At 41.2% G+C, this 16,450-nt stretch overlaps 1 protein-coding gene across 1 annotated transcript in view; it reads left to right on the top strand.

The window, feature by feature from the left end:
• The first annotated feature begins 3,869 nt into the window (after nucleotides 1-3,869).
• Nucleotides 3,870-16,450, top strand: part of LOC127581529 (coronin-6-like) — a 201,951-nt gene continuing 189,370 nt past the window's right edge. The window contains exon 1 of the mRNA XM_052036015.1: nucleotides 3,870-4,633. The gene's annotated coding sequence lies outside the window, so the exon portion shown is untranslated. The remainder of the gene's footprint in view (nucleotides 4,634-16,450) is intronic.

The following is a 16,450-nucleotide window of genomic DNA, read 5'->3' as shown; positions in this document are numbered from 1 at the left end:
TGACAGAATAGTCACATGACAGTTACAAGATCAGAAAGGCAATTTGTCACCTCTTTGTTCATCCACCCAGAATGAGCCTAGAATTTCCCTCCCTCCACCCTTTACAATACCCAATTTTTCCACTACTTTTCCTGGAATTATATGTCTTTTGATGACCATTCCTTTGTGTAAAGAACTTCCTGGCATTATTTTTGTCTTTACCTCTGATTAGTTTGAATCTATGAACTTGTGTTTTCCTTATGCTGTTTAATTTAAAGTGCTATTCTTGACCTTTGTTCCCAAACACCATCCACCAAAGTGTTAAGAAAACAGTGAACCCTGTTCTCATCAACTCTCTACTTGCAGTGGAAGATTGTGCCAGTGAAATAAACATCTCTGTCATAAATGAGAAGTAAAGAAGATTTAGAGGATACACTGCAGGAGGTAATGAAACAAGCAATTTGCTCAGTGATTCTAGAACATTACACAGCTCAACAACAAAGTAATGAATGGATTATGGCAAGCTGATTTACTAATGAAATATTCCCACTGTGCCAACTCTGTATTCTGAGATATATGGCTTCTATTGCATTGATTATGTTATATTAATTATGTGACAATCTACTGAGAACAAGCCAGTTTACTTATCCTGCCACATGACAGTTATCTATCATACAGCAGTGAAGTAGACCAGATGTAAGTTCATTCATGAAGTAATGAAAGCTCTTCCCTATTTTTAGCTCAATGCTCAATTGTCAATGGCAAAGTATTTCTGGGTAACTGTAAAAAATACAGCATGGAAGCAGACTCTTTGGCCCAACAAGTTCATGCTAACCCATTTACACCAATCCCATTTTATTATCACCACATTCCCATCAACTCCCCCAGATTCTACCACCATACCTATACACTAGGGACAATTTGCTGTGACCAGTTAATCTACAACCCGCACGTCTTTGGGAGGTGGGAAGAAACCGGAGCACCCGGAGGAAACCCACTGGGTCACAATGGGAACATGCAAATGCCAGTCAGACCACGCCCACGGTCAGGATGGGACTCGAGTCGCTAGTGCTGTGAGGTGGCAGCTCTACCAGCTGTGCCACCGTGCCATCCACACGATCGCGGTTGGGAGCCAAGCTTGATCAAATTTTCCTGTCGAGGCAGAGTGGAAGCCTAGTGGTCTTCCTACACACAACAGTGACTACACTTCAGAAATACATCTAGGACTGGAAAATGCTAGGAATCTGATCCTATCTCTGCCCCGCACTGCTCATCCCATCCACCCCATAGACTTTTGATGACCTCTTCACTATTTATGGGAATGATTTTCTGATCTATATTGCACACACCTTGCCTGGTGTTTGATTCAGACAAGGAGTCTACATTTTAGAGCTTCACTAAGCAGCATTCCTAAACCCAGTGCCAGATTCATAGCACACAACAAATGGTCCATCAGCTTCATCCAGCCATGGGATGGGTCTGTCTGGCCTGCACTTGCTGTCCTTGCAATCTTGCTTCCAACCCATCTGGTCACCCACAGGACAAACTGCAAGCTTGCCAATAGCCCCAGATACCATGGTAGTGTAGATAGGCAGGCACGGTAGTGTAGCGGTTAGCATAACGTTATTATAGCGCCAGTGAACCAGGTTCAATTCCCGCCGCTGTCTGTAAGGAGTTTGTACGTTCACCCCGTGTCTGCATGGGTTTCCTCTGGGTGCTCTGGTTTCTTCCCACATTTCAAAGACGTACGGGTTAGGAAGTTGTGGGCATGCTCTGTTGGCGCCGGAAGCATGGTGACACTTGCGGGCTGCCCCCAGAACACTCTACGCAAAAGATGCATTTCACCGTGTATTTCGATGTACATGTGACTAATAAAGGTATCTTATACCCCCAAGAGTGACAGCACGATCATGAATCATCTTCATACTTTCCTCTCCATTGGCTAAGCATTACTCCAAAATGGAAAGGACTCTCGGCATGACAACAAATTTATCCCTACACTGGATTTTAATTGTCCGCTGGAGTTCACTGGATAACAGACTAGGATAAGAGCCCAGGGTATTCTTCCTTCATGAGCTGAAGAACACCTAGGCCAAGTGTCCCATTTTCACTGCTGTTCTGACCTAAATCAGCTGACTCAGTTCAACCCAAACCCCCCACTCCTCTGATGTATGATTTATTACGACCCCTATTTCTCTACAGCTGTGATCATAAAGGTAGACGGTTGTGGTCATTGAAGGTAAATCACCTCAGCTCCAGGACACTGATGCAGGAGTTTGTCGAGATGCTGTGCAAATCATCTCCACCATGGATAGAGATGTTTGCTGAAGATTGCACATTGCATGGTGCCAATAACAATCCCTCAGCAGATGAAGCAGTCCATGCCCACATATAATAAGTCTAACATAACATTTAGGCACGGTGTTATAACGGCAAGTAACACTTACACCACACAGGTGCGAGGTGATGTGCATCTACAACAAGAAAGAGTTTCACTGCCTACTTTTGTAATAAAACTGCTTTATCTTCACCAGGCCCTCTTCTATCAATACCCTGGGTGACAGCACTGGCCAGAAGCTTCGCTGACCCAACTGCATACATTCCTTGGCTACAAGAGCAAATCAGAGGATAGGTATCCTGCAGCAAGTGGCTCACCTACTGACTCCCAAATCCTTTCCATTATATACAAGGCTCAAGTCAGGATTTTAATGGAATATTCCACAGTTAGTTGGATGACTGCAGCTTGTGAATGCTTGAGAATTTGCTATTATCCAGGACAAAGCAGACACCTTAATTGGCTTCTCCATCACCATCCTAAAAATTCAACCCCTCCCCAGCAGTGCACATGGCTATAGTCTGTACATCTCCGAGATCTTCATGGACATCATGTGCCAAACCTACAGCCTCCATCCCCATATGCACATGTATAAATGCATGAAATTTATTTAACAGAATTGGTGAACTGCGGGTGCAATTAGCCCTGTGGGATTAGGATGTTGAAGCAAGAACAGAGAGCTGGCTAAAAAGACAGACAGCATTGGCTGCTGAGTATACCTGGATATATGGTGTTCAGGAAAGATAGGGAAAAGAGGAAAGGAACCTGGTGGGTTACAGGGAAAGTTAATGGAGAATGGAATGGATCTGAGAGCCGCACAAGCTCAATGTTCTGAAATGGCCTCCACCTATCATGGAAGGAAGCATGGGAACGTGGAAATCGTGAGAGGTTGAATCAAAAACATATTCTTTTTCACTTTCATTTTTTTTAGTTAAGACCAATGAAGGAGAGTTTACCTAGCAAACAATCAATATTAGGGCAACTGGGTAACAAGTCTGTTCATTCCATTTGCTATGGACAGGTGACATACCTACAGGATGACCAACAGTGGGGTGGGAGACTTAGCTTGAGGTGAGGAGTTATGCATTAAAACCACCCATTCAGAGTTGGCAAACCCGGAACAGCTGTAATGCCCATCCCTAGAAAGGCAGCTTCCATGAGCATGCATATTAGGAAGATTTCCACCCCACTCCAGAAGACTGCGTTCTGGGAATTTTAGGAACAGGTGCAATCTTAATGCCAATCAATGGAATGAATGGGTGAATTATCTGAATGAGGCAGGGCCTTTGATGTAAGAATACTAACAAAGGCACCTTTACCCACAAAAGCCATTCTATAATTAAATTTACTTTTCATTATTAAAACACAATATTTAATGTTAGAAATGTTATTGGAGCATTGGATATTGGAATTTCTAAAAATAAAAAGGCAAGGTTTCCGTTTTATTAGATTCTGTTCACTATTCCCTGCGACTGATTTAAAACAATGGAATATTTATGAATTATGAATCGTTCGCATCACGGTTTAAATACGATGGAGCCGGCGGCCAGTCGGTGGGTTGGTCCCAGTGAAAGGAACGAGGAGCAGGGGAGGGGTGTTTCTCTGGCGTAACTTGCGGGCTGCCGCACCGTCTCGCTTCTTGGGTCGTTAAAGCGTACGTAACGCCGAAGTGCTGTGGGCATTGTCTCACACCCGGCCAGGCATAGCTCCAACCTCGCCGGCTTCTGGACAAAGAACCGTCCCTCATGCTCGACATCAATCAATGACATTGGACCTTACGAATCCCGACTTCAACCATACTTCCCACACATTTTGTTTTTAGAAAACTGTTTCAGTATTTAAAAAAAACAACCTTCCTGAGCAGTGAGGACAAAGATCACTTGGTACATGTTAGTAGCCCCACTTAAATATCTGCCCCAGGCTGTTTTCACGGGAGATGTGTGTGTGCATCTATCGCCTCCTGCCCTTGACAGTAGTTGCCCCAACCTGCGCACTCATTGCCCGGTCTCTCTTGAGCCCTTTCTTCTGATTTGTATTGCTTTACGTTAACCCGCTATTTCTGCTTTATTTGGGGCGGAGGTTTTCAATGGAAGGGGTTTGCTCCTCGGATCAGTTGGTGTGTTCCTCCTGTGCCAGGTTCGGTGACACACATCCTCCCCGCTCGGGCTCTCTCACGCCCTCTGTGTATCTCATTTTCCGACACACTTGAGCCGATCTTGCTCGTCATTTTCCGCTCGTTCTCTCTATCTGCGGCTGGGTACAAGCTTCTGGACCAAACCCTTGCAGTTCTACAGACCGCTGCTTTCCCGTCACACTTTGGTAAGTACACCGTCTCTTTTTGTTTTGCTCTCCCCTGTTTCAAAAGCCCCTTCCCTCGACCCCCATTCACTGTCCTTTATTTTTCCAGACGCACATATGTACAGCGTCCCACCTCGCACTGAATCCTGTGCAATTACAGATCAATATAATTGAATCCGCATTGAATTAAAACCTCAGCACAACAGTTTTTTTAAGTCTTTTATCACCCATTGAACGATTTATTGTTTCACCCGGGTGTCCGGGGTCGCTGGATCACAGGAGCTGCCTATAGTGATTTTTTTTCCTATATTTGGAAACCGATGACTTCTGGTGTGGGTAACAGAGATTCATTAAACGTTCGTTATTTAACCAACCCATTCATCTCGGAACGACACAACTCCACGCTGGTATTTCGAGGGTATTTCTGCTCCATTATATTCGGACCCGCAGCCACTTGGCGTTCGGGGTTGTTGTGTGCTGCCCTGTTTAATTTTTCATCAACAATCTTTGACAGCAAGTTGCAGCCAGCTGTCAGTCGCTTCGAGGAGCAGCTGTGCCAATTCTGGGGCAACCGCGTTATTTTCTCCCTCTCGTGATGCAGAATCGCTGCAAATGCTCCGCGCTGTTTTAGTTTTGGATTTTTCTGTGTGGGTCGGTGGGGAAGAAACAGTCCCAATCTTGGCAGGTGAATGATCCTTGTGTCCAAGCCCAAGCGTCTCTCGTTAAAATACATGAAAAAATGTTGCAAGATGGAACGCGAGAGGACAGATAAAATGAACTGGTGTGTAACACACAGATTGGGTGTAAGGTTGATGTTTCTGCAGCTTTGTGTGGAATTCACTTCATTCCGTTTAACTCTTTCCTAGTCCTTCTCATCATCCCTCTGCGTTACCAACCCGAGCGGTCACTCAAAGTAAAACAACATTGGGGGAGGGGGTGATAATAATTTACTACCCCTGCTGGCTCACAGGTTAACGTGTAAACTATTGGCACAATGATCTGTTTAGTTCGAAGTTACCAATAAAGTCGCCAGGTTTAAAGCATAAGCACTGACCTAATGTTGAACAATAGTCCTCTGGATGATTATTGAGGCTTGTTGAATGTTTTTGTGTGCATAGTTTTCGACTTTTAAGTATAAATAGGTAAATGGTTTAACAGCTGAAGGATTGCACCAATAATGATCCAGGAAAGGCTCAACTGGCCGAGTGTGGAGTGTGCAGCAGCAGTCTGATTGGTTAGTGAGACAGCTGCTAACTGACCCAAGCCTGGTTCATGGGGTAAATTTCTACTGGGGAGTGCTGGGGCGTGCAACATTGTCCACAGCTGTATGTTGTGCAAAGTGCACAATTTACCCACCTTAAGTCTGAAGAAAATGATTGCAGTTCCATAGCACCTTTCACTCTGCCCCTCCCCTCCTCCTCCAGGACATCCCAAAGTACTTTTCAAATAATGAAGTACTTTTCTACCATTGCCTTCATTGCAACAGTAAGCTCCCACAAATAGCAGTGTGTTTCTTTCCCCATAATTTATTTTAATTTTATTTGAGTGATAAATATTGATTAGAACAGAGTATTGGATAAAGTCACATCATGCAAATTGATTAGTGAGAATACCAAGGTTTTAGCGATTGAAATTTCATTTGTAGCAGGAAAGCAAAGTTGGTTGTGATGTGCTTGCAGTAAAGAGCTGAGATTATTCTGAAAGCCCTAATGAGGTGCTCATTATGTCAATATTAGTATTTTAATATGGCTCTGGGCTGCACAATATTAGATTATTGTACAACAAAACATAGGAAAACTTGATTTAATGCCATTAAGAAAAGAAAGAGGAGGGGAAAAGGCCATCACATCTATCAAACCTTCCCCATCTGGACATAAATTAGCCAATCCTAACCCTCCCAGTCTACAAGATGCCACAAATACCTTGAGGCCAATATATAGGGAACTTTGGGAAATTCATCTCCAACTTATTCTGTCCGTCAAGCAAAGCTACAGGAAGTTGCATTAACGAAAATCATTGTAGCCCCAGAAAACTCCAGCTTGTCCTCTGTAAATGCATTGGTCTTTTCTCAGTCTCTTGGCCCAACTTTGAAAGACAGGAGTGAATCTGCACTCACTATATACTTCAGTATTCTGTTCTGGAAGGCATTGGCCCTGTGAACATAAATACTTCTATTTGGCCTGCTTTGCTTGGGGATTTTATATGATGGAGTCTTGTATTTATGAGTAATATTTATAATGATGCACTGTGTTCAGGTTGTTGATAAGAGATGGAGGCTGCTGAATTTGACAACAATTTATCACTTCAAGAGAATTCTGTCACAACTCTGAATGTCTGGTGGGAAGTCCATGAAATTACACAACTTAAAGAAGGTTTGAATACTATCATCAAGTACCAATGGACTAAATTTGGGCCTGGAACATTAATTTCCACCAGCAAAATATGGAAACGAATGAAGCTCTTGTCTTTGATCTGTGTCATGAACACATTGCCCTAGCTGGTAGCTCCATTTCCCTCTCTGGCAACTGTCTGAATTCTAACCAGGGCGTTTGTAATCTTGCTGTTGTATTTGGACCCAGAGGTGAGCTGTACCACACATGCATTCCATCCCTAAGGCTGTTTATGTCCACCTCTATAATAATTCTGATGGTAGAGCAATTCATTCCTATTGCGGTGATGTATCACCATAAATCGCATAATAAATGTACCCCAAAATCTACTCTTGAAATTCTGTATCTTTCACGTTTAAAGGCCAAATTAGCAGTAACTACATGTGACGGGTATGGGATCATATAGTCGAGGATAACTATATATAGCATTCCTCTGTTGACCTTAGAGAAGGAAACGATGATGGCCTTCACTGCACTGGTAGTCCATGATAGATGGTTGCTTATTGCGAAGGGGTTATTGTCCACCCCAGTGTGCCTGAGCCATGTTGCATATTCATTTGTTGCTGTGCCTTGATAAACTAAGACTGGGGTGGCAAGTTGTTCACTTCTGATTCCTTCAAGGCTATCCTGTTCACCAGCTCTTCAGCAATATGTTCTTGGTGCTGTACAATGCTTGCTGAGACTAGGGTGGTGGAAAACACATCTTTGAGTCGGATGTTGAGTTCTATCCCACTCCTGACACTTAAGCACAAATTCAGAATGCAAACTTTTGGGTGAGACATGACTTTTGTCTTGTCTCGTCTTGTCTGCTTTCTTAAGTGGATGTAAAATAAGTCCATGGCACCATCTCAGATAAGAGGAGCAGCATAATCCCTAACTTCAAGATCAATTCTGATCCCTCAAACAACCTAACTGAAACAGGTCACCCATTATTATATTGCTGTTTGTGGGAGCCTATTGTGCACAAATTAACTGAATTTTCTACACTGACGACATGCGTTTTTTCACCTGGTTGGAGAATGCGAGGGCATGTCATGGTTTTGAAAGTTGCTAAATAAATATTGTTTTTCTTCCATGAATCATTGATTCTTCGGATCCTTTGTTTTTATGTTGGTTCAGCCCAGAGTAAATTTCTTATTATAAAAATCATTAATAAACCAAAAGAGCAAATGAATTAGTTTTTTTCCACTTTCTGCTAAATAATAACAAATGTTTGGACAGGTAGGGATCCTTCAGGCAGTCTGGTATATTTTCTACTGACATTAAACATTTCCAGCCACCTATTATGCAAGCAAGAAGAGAAAATGTGTGGCAGAAGCATACCAATAATAGTGTTCATTTCTAGAGGGAGCAGAAGAGCAATGTTAAACCTATATGGACGCTCCTTTGGACTGCATATAGGTTATGAACACCTCTGGTCTCCATATTATAGGAAGGAGAGAGCAACTGATGAAGGTCCAAGTAGATTTGACTGAACTATTACAGAACTGGAAGGTTAGAGCAATCAGGAAAAGTTGAAAAGGTGGGGCTCTCTTCTTTCCAAAAATTGAAAGGTGACCTAATAGTGGTTTTCAAGATGATGAAAGAATTTGTTGGGTAGTTTTGGAGAAAATGGGATGAGTCCAGATTTGGAGACCTTAAGCAGAAGATGGTCACTAATAAATTCATTAAGTAGTTCTGAAAAAGCCTCTTTATCCAGACAGTGGTTATAATACAGAAGTGGCAATCTTTGGGAATAATGCACAAGTAATAGGAACCTAGGTAAGCAGATGAGGGAGAAAGGGATAGAAGGCTGTTGATAGGGTTGGTTAGATGAAGAGCATCATGAGGACCTGTTTGGCTGAATGTTTTGTTTTCGTACTACAAGTACTTTGCCTGCTTATAAATTTTATCCAGACAATTATTTAATCAAAGGTAAAAACTAATGAAATGGCTAATGTTTAACATCCAGCACTCTTCCTGGAGATGGGTAATTGAATGAATTTATCATTTGCAGCTTGCTGCTCTTTACATGTGTGTTTTTCTGTTGAGTGCTCAGGACTCAAGGGCAATGTAATTTATACCTGCAAATTGCCTGCCCCTTTACCAATGCTCACCATACCTATTTCAGGTCTGCTTTGAAACGACATCTGTCAAACTAGCCTTGTTAGGTAATTGCAGGAATTTAAAAACTGTGATTGTTGATTACCACAATAAAACTCGAGAAAGATTTCAAAGGAGGTTTTATTCATAGATGAACCTTCAAACATAAATTCCCACTGCAATAATTTGGATGATAAAAATTAATATTTAATATAGTTGCTCAGATTATGGCAAGTGCCTCATTTGGAACACATAAACAGGGATTGTAATTGGTGCCATTCTTGAATATATGCTTAGTGCCTTTGTACCACATTTCATTTTTGCTATTTTGGTGCTGGTGCTAATGCTTTTACATGAACATGTTATATTAAATGAGAAATATCTATATTAAAATAACAGTGGAGTTTACAACAGGATGCTAAACTTTCACTTGAAAGCAGCACCCATTGCTTTTGTGCATTGGGAATGACATTCATTTTGCCTACAGCATTTCAAGGCACTAAACCAGTGATGTTGTCATGTGTGACGTGAAACTGGCGCCACAGTGATCAATTAGACAAGTTATGGCACTGGGTTTTATAGAAGGTCTGATGGACATGTTCATCAATATGGCAGGTTGGTGGAAGTGTGAAGATCTTATAAACCTCTTGTATGTGGGGAATAATCTGTAGTTCAGTGGATGCAGGACAAAGACTCGATAAGAAATGAGTCATAGAGTCACACACCATAGAAACAGCTTTTGGCCCCTCATGACCTTTCAGCACATCGACACTCATCCTATTTGTGCCCATATTAGGGCCTTTTCTAGTTGTATGTCTGTCTAAATGTATCTGATTCCACCATCTTCTCTGGCAGTGCATTCCAGATATCAAAATAAAACTTACCCGTCAGATCCTTTTAAAAGTCCTTCTTTTACCCTTAAACCTATGATTGCATTAGTTCATAGGATGAGAAGTACTGTTTTTATTAGCTGTAGACCTTAAATTTTAGTAAAAATTGTGTTGAATCTTAAACGTTTTGTGGATTTCCCCACAGTGGGTGATGATCAGAGTTAATTTTATACCAAGCCATGAACCTAGAGATTAGAGTACTCTCCTGTTTCATTTTGGAGGTCCATGCAGCTAGTTATAATGGGGACAGGCTAAAAATTCAAGAATTCCAGTCTTGTTATTTAATTTAAATCATTTTCTGTGAGGTCAGTGACCATTTAAGAAAAAAAGTCTTTTTCAGTGGGGAGGAATATATGGTTGCAAGCTCCACTACACTTAGTCCTGAGAACCTGTGCTTTGTGATTCACGAATGCATTGGGTTGATTCTGGTGCCAAAGTGAGCAATGACTAGCGGTGGTGTAGAACTAATAAGGACAATCACTGGTTCAGTATTGTGTTAGCTGACCTTGGCTGAGACAGTACTTGATGCTAGTGCTACTGCAAGAGGTTATCAAGAGGTTGGATTCTTCAGCATTATCCACTATTTGAATTTGGACAGGTTAAGGATTGGATTAAGCTCATCTGTGGTGCCTGCTGAGTGAAATAGTTTGCTGGCATTTATTGTACAGGCTTGCATATATGACGCTTGGTCATTTTGGTTAATATTGTTGGAGGCCTGTACCCTGAAACTTTAGTCAGTGCTGATAGGCACCTTCAAGTGAGTGCAGAGATTAATTTGAGCGTCTCGACTGGAGCACAGGTGGGGATATTACAATTAGTTACATCCCCTGACAATAAAAATAGGAAAGAAAATCTAAAAGCTTTATTCTGCAGGAATTCTAGGAATTAACATCTAAAAATCGTAACTTTTCTGATATTGAAACCGTAATGGAGAAAATGGTGGGACTTGGGTTTTGGATACTTTTCTATCCTGATTATTCTATCGGGTTTTAAAAATTGACAGGAAACCCATTATTTATGAAGAGGGTCTTTTTTTTCAAGGAAATTCTTGAATTTCATCATGGGCTGGGGGGGAATATTCATGCAAAGGACATTGATAGGAAAGAATTGGCATAGATTAATAAAAGCTAAATTGTCTCTGACTATTCTGTTTGAATTTCTTTTTTTAGATGGACAGGGAAAAGTCTTTAAATATTGTCTACATGAATCCAAAAAGAATATTATAAGGTCTAGAACAGGAGTTGAGCCCATGGAATTGGAGGTAATATGGGTTGGACATTGATGGAAGAGTATGGATTATGGGAATAATTTCTTGGAAAGTAGTGGTTCATAGAGATCTGTGTTGAGGCGTCAGCGTTTCATTTTATACATCAATAACTCAAGAATAGAGAGCTGTCTATGTAGTGTGGTATAGATAGGCACAGGAAGACAAAGGGTGGCAGTTTAATGCAGGGAAGTGGGATGACATTCTCTTTGGATTCAAAAGAGGTAGAATGGAATATATTTAATGGGAAGAGACCAGAAGCTGTGGAGGAGAAAGGAACTGGAGCATCAGCACCAATCATTAGACTGCTATTAAAAGGCGATCTGAAGACTAATTAAATATTGGCTTTTTATTAAGTTGGCCAGAATTTCAAAGCAAACAATTGAAGCTTAGAACTTGGTTTGATCCATCTAGGGCTCTCCTATGCAAGAATGCATTGGACTTTTGGAAAGATCCGGTGGAGATGCACCAGAATGATTCTGGGGCTTAAAGGGTTTAATTGGACAGAAACATTGTTTTTATTCTTAAGATTGGGGAAACTAAGTGCAGAGAAAGCAGAAATTTACTTTGGTAATTCCAAAAAAGGTCAATGTCAAGTAGATAACAATTGAATTAATCTAGGATAATATTGTACATATTTCTGGGTGCCTTAGCATCAACTAAGAAATTCATTGTTTGATTTCTCAGCAGGATTCTTGTTCACCCTAGCATTTGATCTTTGAGAACAATGAGAATTTAAAACTGTCTGAAAATAACTTCAATAGCAGTGCAGTTCTTGAGTGTTGGACCTTTAGATAGCACAGATTTGGGACAGACAGGGTCATTTTTCCCAGAATGTTCTGTGAGTAAAGAACTCTTTTTTTTAAACCTGTGAGGATGAATATCTCACTGTAGACAATCAAGACTGACATCATTTTGGGAGAGTTTTGCGTTTGAAGAGCTGGAAGGCCTTCTGCTGCTCCTATGTTCTTCTGGTTCAATGTCCATGACTAGCATTATCTACTTCCTGGATCTGTTTGGTTGGACATTGGGATTAGTGTATGGGTGTGGTTAAGAAGTTTATTATCAGTGACATCAAGACTCGCACAATGAATAACTGGCCATGGACTAAGATTCAGGAGGATGCCTGCTGTTTCAGAATCAGGAGAGGGATAAATTGCTATCCAGTAAGGTTCACATATTTTCAAACTGCAAACATGGAGCTGATATCTACATTAGGTCTTCCCTTTATTCCTGTGGCTCCCTTCCCCTGCCTTGATGACCTGCCCCTCCCCCCCCCCCCGACCCGCATCCTTTATTCCATGGTCTACTGCCCTCTCCTACTGGATTCCTCCTCCTTCAGCCCTTTGCCTCTTCAACCTATCACCTCTCAGCTTATTACATCTTCTCCCCCTCCCCCACCCACCTACCATCCCCCTTACCTGGACTCGCCTATCACCTGGACTCGCCTATCACCTGAACTCACCCATCCCCTACCTGTGTGTGCTCCTCCCCCTCCCCCCACCTTCTTATTCTGGCTTCTGCCCTCTTCCTTCCCAGTCCTAATGAAGGGTCTCGGCCTGAGACGTTGTCTGTTTATTTCCCTCCATGGATGCTGCCTGACCTGCTGAGTTCCTCCAGCGCTTTGTGTATTGATCTACATTAGGTCACCTTGATCCAATTATATTTAGCTCTTATGTTTTGTTTCTCTTTTGCTCTCACTCTCAATTTCCTGGTAAATTTGTTGGATTGAGTAGTGGAGAGATTGTGGAGCAGTCATTTTAAACTGAGAACTGGTAGAATCTGAATATTTGACAGAAGGAATGAAAAACCTGGGCTCAGTTTAAATTAGTTATAGCTCATCATGTTGGTTCAGTGCAATGAAATCAAAATCAAAAGAATATTTGACTCATAAAGGGAACATTTAAACTTTTGTTGGGTAAACCATTTATAATTTGTGCTGAAGGGTTAAGGCAATGTCAGGTATTTACTTGACTTATAAAATACTCTGAAAATCGTATGCTCTGATGTCTGAGAGTTTTTAGTGGTGTATTAAGCTGTAAATACTATTGAGCAAATCCTCAGCCTCTGTAAAGATTTTATTTTACATATTCCATCAAATAAAGATTTTAAAACTAAAAATTAATTAAATCCATCCAATTTGTGATATTTCTGCTTCTGCCTTAATCTAATTTTTATTTTGCATTCTGTTTGAAATATTAGCCCGTAGTTGTTCCTTTTTTCTTTCCTGATTTGCTACATGTGAGTTCCTTCAATATGATTGGCTGCTCAGTTAGTTTGATAATATTTTGATTTCTGGATGCCTGGGCTTCTTTTGAACATATGCATGACGTTAACCGATGTGGGGCTGTTCCCTCCATTTCCAAAGGGTGCTTGTTGTATGGGCACCTTCCTTTGATGTGAGCAATAAGCACTGTTGCAGCTCCCTGTAAGAATTGGGCCACAGCTGTTAAGCTTTTTATCTTTTTTTTTCGTTTATCCCATTTGATTGTGTTGGTCCTTTTGTACAAACATCACTTACAGAGAGGGTAGTTCATCAGCACTAGCATAAGCCCACAGGCAGCTGTGTGGCTGGCCACCAGCAACTGGAAGGGTGCAGTAGGATAATGTGGTTGCTGGCACTGCAAAATGCCAAGCTGCCAAATGCCAGCTCTCTCTCACACTCTGAGCAGTTTAAAATTGCAAGCAAATCCTTGTGCATTGGCACCCTCATTTACCTTGAGTGCTTCAATGCCTCCAGCCTCTATAATGAACTCAACCTTTTGTAACCCTTGTGTTGTTGAAGTACAATGGTGTAGCATTTTATAGATTACTATCGTGTGCTAAGTTTCCCCTATTTTTTCAACTAATTAGTTGTATTTGGCACAAATAAGTAAATCAACTGAAAATATTCAATGATTTCAAAATTTTCATGAATCTGTTGCAGTTTAAGAGTTAGAATTTTGCAGAAATGTGTTTTTGTTCACAAGCTTCGGAATGCTTTACTTGTGAAGTAATGGTTCTAACCTCCATTTTGCCAAGAAAACATTTTAACTTTTCCTTCTCCAGGGACTTCTGTTAGGTATCTATTGGAATAGGCTACATTAAATTGAGCTGCCTTTTACTCCCCACTGTGTTCTGTTCCTGTCCTGTTCACTTCATTTGTCCTGCTTGTACATTACCAAGAGCCAGTAAATTCTTATCACTTTACTGCAGCTTTTAGCAATAATGGCCTATTTTGGACACTAAGTGCTCGCTTTTAGATAAATCTAGCTTTCAAGAGGATGATGATGGGGCAGAGGCTGTTTGAAATTGCAGTATCCTTTCTCAAGTGACTTGCCTATCAATTCATCATGCTTAAAATGGCAGTTAAATTATTGTGCATTGGAACAAGCTTAAAAACGGGGCTGTCAGTGAATTGATCCCTGTAGTGGCAAATGGAAAAGGGTGCACGTGGCAAGTTTGGGCAGGCTTGGTGTCAGTCAGTGAGGAGGTGTAATGTGCATTTTCAAGGTGATGGGCAAACTGTATTGGAGGGAGAAGAAAGAGATAAATAAATAGAAAGGAACCTTAGCCAGCCCAGGAGGGAAGGGGAAGTGGGAAAAGCATCATTCTGAGTCACAGTTGGTTACTGCTGTATGAATGTGTCACTGAGTTGCCAGCTAATCTTTCAAATGAAAAGACCTCAAGCAGGAAAATGAAGATTGAAATTCTGACAGGACATTTAAGAGTGACCTTTGCACCGTGGTTGCCAGATAATCAAAAAGGTTACAAACATCAGCCTCGCCATTGTTCCCATTCTAATGAGGACTTCTTTTCTAATATTTATTGACATTGAAGGTACTAACATTTTCAAGGGAGCTTTGATGTGCAGAGACTCCCTCTGGGCACATTACATGGGATGGGGTGATGTAAAAAATGAAACAAATGGAGGGTTGATCCATCATAAAAGACTCCCACCAGACGCTTTAAGCTTTGCTTTAATCAGTTACTTCTGTCCATCAAAGTAACACAGCCCTGATGGAGCTGTAGTGCTTGAGGTGAAGGCTCTTGAAGCTCTAGCAAAATCAAGCCACTTGCACTCATGGACAAAAATGATTTGTAAATATTTACTAAATTAATCTGGAAAATTATAGCATTTATGTTTATAGATCATGTGGTCAAATGGGCTTGTGCTATATTGTTGAAATATTTGGAAAACAAGCTGGCAGTTTGATAGTAAAAATTAAAGATTTTTTTGGCTTCAAAATGACACGCCTTGATAAATTACTTGCCCATGTTATTTTCTAAATGAAATGTCCTTATTTGCACAAAACTGATGTAAAGTGAAGAGTTTGGCACAGTTGCTGATTTCACAAGTGACTGGAGACCTCTGCCCCCACCACTGCAGGTGCGATGAGAAACAGTGCTGAGTTGATTGGCAGGAAGTGTGACAATGTAATTTTGAGGAAGGGATTTCTGGTCTTCAGGCTTCACCTGCAGGATGGGTGGTTTCTCTGTTTCCAACATTCCCCACTTCTTTTCCGGCCTGTCTGCATCATTCTGGTGCACATGCCATGGTTTAACAGGCATCTAATGATGCTGCATGTCACCAGGAGGATGGGGCACAACATATTTCAGACTTCTGATGTGAGAGCAAATCCAGCAAACTGGCAGTGGCTTGTGTGCCAAAATGACTCAGAAAGAAAAAATTAAGGATGCTGGAAATGCACAGAAATCCAATCATCCTAGAAATGAAGTCCAAAAACACAAACCCCTTCTGCAAAACCACTTGTTTAGACTCTGCAAAAGTTGTACTTTCAGGTCTGATGTTGGGATGGAAGCGGAAAGCAGGGAGAATTAGTTCATTAAAGTTCTGATGAAGGATCACGAAACTGAAATGGTAACTCTATTTTCTTCCCACAGATGCTGCCTGACTATGCATGTTTCCAAGAAAAGTCTTTGGTTTTTTTGGTTTCAGTTTTTATTTCAGATTTCTGGCATCTGCGTTTCTTTTCTTTGATTTTCACAGGCACTAATGGTAGTCTGAGATTTTCATATGAGTGGTTTTTGAGAGAGAAAGATTGACCTGGGGCTATTGAGATGACTGGAATTAGGAGTAGGGGTCAGTTCATTGGGAAGGGTTGGATAAGAAGGAAATGGCTAAAGAAAAGTGATGTAGTCATTGCATTTAATTTTGCAAAAATACTGTTGGTGCAGAAAACAAAGGGAAGTAATGTCTAAGAATTTTTCA

The sequence above is a fragment of the Pristis pectinata genome, chromosome 21 (assembly GCF_009764475.1).
Source record: "Pristis pectinata isolate sPriPec2 chromosome 21, sPriPec2.1.pri, whole genome shotgun sequence".
Classification (NCBI taxonomy): domain Eukaryota; kingdom Metazoa; phylum Chordata; class Chondrichthyes; order Rhinopristiformes; family Pristidae; genus Pristis; species Pristis pectinata.
This window is presented reverse-complemented; position numbering and strand designations above follow the sequence as displayed.